A 5255-nucleotide genomic window follows, 5' to 3' on the forward strand; every position below is an offset into this window, starting at 1 on the left:
GCCTCGGCCTCCCAAAGTGCTGGGATTACAGGCTTGAGCCACCGCGCCCGGCCCCAAATGTGACTTTTCTAAACAGTTAAGTGCCATATAAAGCATTAGTACTTATCTAATTTCTTATAACTAAAAAGTTCGTATTTCAATCTAGCCTGAATCAGTATCACATATATTACTCTGTTTAATGTTAATATTTTGTGAGGTTCCCCCCTACATTTTGCATGTTTGTCATCACTGAGGCCAAGGAGTCAAGAGAAGAAAAAACTGTTAGATGATTTCACAAATATATGTGTGTGTGTGTGTGTGTGTGTCAAATTGCCTCTGGTATCTTATTTGCATCTAGATGCCTTAAAAATTTAAATCTGATATAATATTAAACCTAATAAGGAAATTTAACCTCTTCATTTAATTAAATATAATCAAAGCTAGAAATTAGATCTTTTTTTATTACAGAATGTCAAGTTACACAAGATGACTTTTAGCATCAAATTCTATATATACGTATACATACTTTTTTTTTAATTTTTATTTTCATTTTTTTGAGACAGAGTCTCACTCTGTCACCCAGGCTGGAGTATGGTGGTGCACCAGCTCAATGAAACCTCTGCCTCCCAGGTTCAAGCAATTCTCCTGCCTCAGCCTCCTGAGTAGCTGGGATTGCAGGCACCTGCCTCCAGGCCTGGCTGATTTTTGTATTTTTAGTAGAGACTGGGTTTCACCATGTTGGCCAGGCTGGACTTGAACTCCTGACCTCAAGTGATCCACTCACCTCAGCCTCCCGACATGCTGGGATTACAGGTGTGAGCCACCATACCAGCCCAAATAACATATGTTTTTAAAAGATATCATGTATATTTGCAATTTGAGATTAAGCTTTATAAGCATCTGCTTTTTTTTTTTTTTTTTTTTTTTTTTTTTTTTTTTTTTTTTTTTTTTTTTTTTTTTTTTTTTTTTTTTTTTTTTTTAAGACAGAGTCTCACTCTATCACCCAGGCTGGAGTGCAGTGGCACAATCTCTGCTCGCTGCAATCTCTGCCTCCCAGGTTCAAGTGATTCTCATGCCTCAACCTGCTGAGCAGCTGGGATTATAGGCATGCGCCACCACATCTGACTAATTTTTTTGTATTTTTAGTAGGGACAGGGTTTCACCCTGTTGGGCAAGCTGGTCTCAAACTCCTGACCTCAACTATCTATCTGCCTTGGCCTCCCAAAGTGCTGGGATAACAGGCATGAGCCACTGCACCTGGCCCTGCTTTGTCTTTTAGCTCAATTATTTTCAACTATATGACACAGAATTTGAAGGTATAGAGTATATGGCAAATGTTTTATTGTCCCATTATTATAATTGTTCATTGTTGAGTGAAAAGTATCTTTTAAAATTCTAGGCCAGGCCTAGTTGCTCATGCCTGGGAAGCCAAGGCAGAAAGATCATTTGAGGCCAGGAGTTCAAGACCAGCCTGTGCAACATAGAGAGACTGTCTCTACAAAATAATAAGACCTTGTCTCTTAAAAATAAAAATAAACTTCTTCTTCTTAGCAATGAACTCACAGGAAAACAATTTTATTAATATAGTATAGTAACCTCATTAATCTGAATTCCACTAGATCAGAATCTGTGATTGGTTGAGGTCTACTGGATTATCTGTAGACCAAATTTGGATTATTCATTGGAGTTACTAGGTACACTTGATTTTATATAAATATGTGTGTGTGTGTATGTATACACACATTTTTTTTTACAAGACCAGCAATGTAACTTATTTTGTATATTTTAAAATGGAAAATATAAACAATAATTAAAAAATAAAAAAAAATACAGCATAATAAAAAACATATGTTTCTCAATTAAATGTACTGGATACACATAAATTTTAAGGGAAGAAGCAAAAAGGAAAATGATGGTTATTCAAGTGCAGACTGACTACCTAGACCAAAAACAAAACTTTAAAAAAATCATAAAACCTCTAGTTTTTGTAAGACTAATATCCATATGGTTGGAGTATTGTCACCATGGAAGTGATTTTGTTATATGTGCATATGTTTTACTTTACTGGTAATTTACATGATGGCTTTTAAGGCCCTGGGAGACATATGGTTTTTGGAAACAAGAAAAAATCACTGCTAAGACGAAATACACCTTATTTTTTCTGGTCCTCCAATAGTCAAGAAAAGGGATAATTCACTGTAACATTTTCTTACCACCCAAATGCCTCAACCTATACATTTTAAACTTTTTTAAACATTGGTTATATTGCCCAACTTCATTATTGAAAGAATATTAACAAGACATTATTTTGGCAAATTAAATCTTCAACCTGGCTTTTCAATAGGATTCCATGTTAAAATGTAGTTTTCAAAATCTTACAAGAGTAATGCTTAAAATCGTGTACATAGTTAACCTAATTAAAATAATTAGCTTCAAAATGCCAAATTGATAAGCTAAGTAAAGTCTACACTATGTAACATTTGCTTGGAAACTTGATTTGTCAGTTATGCATAATAAAAATTCCAGTCATCAAGAAAATTACAATTTTTTTTTTATCAAACCATGATTTCTTTCACCCACCAGCTTTTTCATCTTACAATAGATAAATACCAACATGTTCTTATTTTTACACTAAACCACACAGGATTGATGCATTTGGTTAGACTACCATTCACACTGTTAAATTCCATTTTCTCTTTATATAACTTGGTAAAATTTCACTTCTTCTAGATTCCAAAAGTACCTACAAAAGCCATGCAATTTTACCATTTTTAACATACTATGGAATATCACACAAAGTGAGGCATTTCAGTGTCATGTATAACCAAGTTACTGTCGATCCAAAAATGTTTGCACATCAATTAAAAGATATCTAAGAACTAAGGAACAATATTCTTCTTACTACTGTATAAAAATAACCACAATGAATAAGTATTTGTGTAATATTTACGCCACTGTCATTTCCAGAAACTGTGACAAGCTGTAAAGGTATTTCAGTGTTGGTAAGGATTATCTTGATTGCTGGTGGCCAAAGTATTAACAGTTCCTATCCCTGAAACAGAACCTTGTTGAGTATCTGCAAGGATAAGTGTTGTTCCTCCTGCAGTAACCAAAGTATTATCTCACACAGCTTCCACAGTGCCAGCACTGTACTACTAGAGTGAATACCTTTTTTATTCTGGTGTGTTTTAATATGTTTGGCAAGGTGGTTACTTCTCATAAAGCATTTTGAACATTCTGGACAAATTTCTTCTCACCTGTATGTGTTCTTCTGTGCCTCTGTAATTCACCACTTCGAATAAATCTTTTAGCACTATACATCCAGTTACAAACAAAAGGGCGTTCTCCAGAATGCCAACACAGATGAGCTCTCAGATGTGAGGTCTTCCCGTAGACTTTACCACATCCTGGTATATGACAAATGTGTTGCTTGTTTTTCCCAAGATTGGTAGCTCTCCCATCAACTTCTTTACAGTTGGGACAAGTGCAAGCTACCCTCCGAAGTCTTTTTCCTTCTTGATGTTGTTGGTCCCCTTCTTCATCTACCACTTGTACTCTTAAGTGTATTAGGTCACTGGTATTCAAGGTAGAATTACCACTGAGCTGCCACTCTTCAGGATCAGGTTCTTCTTCCTTGATCCTAATATCTGCAGGACTGTCAGCATTCTCTCCTGGATGTAGCTGTATACCAGTAGAATCTATAGAGTTCACTGTAACTGTCTGTAGATTTGGCTACTGATCAGTGCTTAGGCTCCACCTGCCACAACTTGACCAAGTGCAAATGTCTGAACAGGCATCAAAGTTATTTGTTGGGCAGCAGTATGCTGTATTTGCAAATTTTGCAAGTTCTAGACCCCCTTGTACTTGAAATGTTTGCCAAGTTATCTGACCAGAAGGGGTCACTGTCAGTGCCTGAATTAAAAAGGTTCCAGGATTCAGCTGCAACCGAAGATTCTGCAAAGCTTGTTGTGACATATTTTGACCATTGGCTTGCACACCATGGATTGTCTGTGGTGTAATACCTTGCACAATTTGGTTGGCTGCTGAGACTCCTGAAGCTGTAGATGTTGTACAACAGGCTGTGCTGTAGAAACCCGAACATTCTGTGCCTGTGTCTCTTCAGAAACAGGCGACTGGATATAATTTCCCTGAAGATCTGAAGAATGAACTGGCCCACTAGATGTAGTCAAGCTATTAGTGTTTTGTTGTAACATACCTGTACTGTCTATCATAATACACAACTGTGATAAAGAGGATATTAGCACAAATAAATCTGTATCAGTATGAGTTTCATTAATATCAGGAGAAACCCACTCAAGAGTCCTTTCTGAATTTTCTGAACTATCCGTAGCTTGTCTTGTGTTTATTAAATGTCCATCAGCATTAATGCCTGCAGTCATTGTGTGAGAACTGCCCGAGAGTCCCAAATAATCTTGATCGACACTATTGATTGGTACAAACGTAATATTTCCTGGCAGACCAAGAGGCACATTAGCAACTACTTGGGTTTGACCCGGAAAAGATGAACCATCAATTGCAGCTCCCTGAACCTGGACTTGACCAGTCTGAGGTATGAGATTCTGGATGTTAGCAGGAGGTGTTCCAGAGGCAGGTAAGGTTTGATTAGAGCTGGGAATGATCAGAATTTGACTGCTTTCTTGATTTATACCCCCATTATCTGAAGAGCCTGTGAAACCAGTTTGAACCTGCTGACCATCTGTTGACTGAATCTGTGGTATTACTTGATATTGAACATTGGACACGGTACCATTTGATGAATCTGATCCTGGTGCAACTGAAAATATTTGTTGATTCTGCAAATTCTGCCCACTTGAAGCAGTGGCACTTGGAGTCTGTACTAGATTACCAGCTTCATCTTTTATAGTTGTAGGTGTGGCTGACAAAACCTCCCATCGGTTTGATGCTCCTCCTAACTGTGCAGAAGCCAAATCACCTGTCGCTCCGGCAGCGGCCGACTCCTCCTCGTCGTCGCCAGGCGATGGCGGCCCTATCTTGCTGCAGGTAGCGGCCAGCAGAGTGAGGGGTGACGGCTGAGTGTCCCGGGTTGCCGCCACCGCCGCCGCCACCGCACCGTTTCCATGCTGTTGCTGCTGCTGCAGATACTCGCCATGGCCGTTGCCGCCGTTAATGTCCAAGGCAGCCATTTCCTCTTGTTTCATGGGCTTTTCGGGAGCTGCAGGCACAGAGCAGGATTGGGGGTGGGGGCGTGGGGGAGGAAGGCAGGTGGCAGAGAGGGAGGGGGCCCGCGGGCCGAG

General features: G+C 39.0%; 1 protein-coding gene and 1 pseudogene across 2 annotated transcripts in view; both read right to left on the reverse strand.

The window, feature by feature from the left end:
* Positions 1 to 5255, reverse strand: part of TRIP11 (thyroid hormone receptor interactor 11) — a 72827-nt gene that overhangs the window by 12148 nt on the left and 55424 nt on the right. The gene's annotated exons all lie outside the window — the stretch shown is intronic.
* On the reverse strand, positions 2142 to 5249 carry LOC108316832 (annotated as a pseudogene).

The sequence above is a fragment of the Cebus imitator genome, unplaced genomic scaffold, assembly GCF_001604975.1.
Source record: "Cebus imitator isolate Cc_AM_T3 unplaced genomic scaffold, Cebus_imitator-1.0 Scaffold193, whole genome shotgun sequence".
Taxonomy (NCBI): Eukaryota; Metazoa; Chordata; class Mammalia; order Primates; family Cebidae; genus Cebus; species Cebus imitator.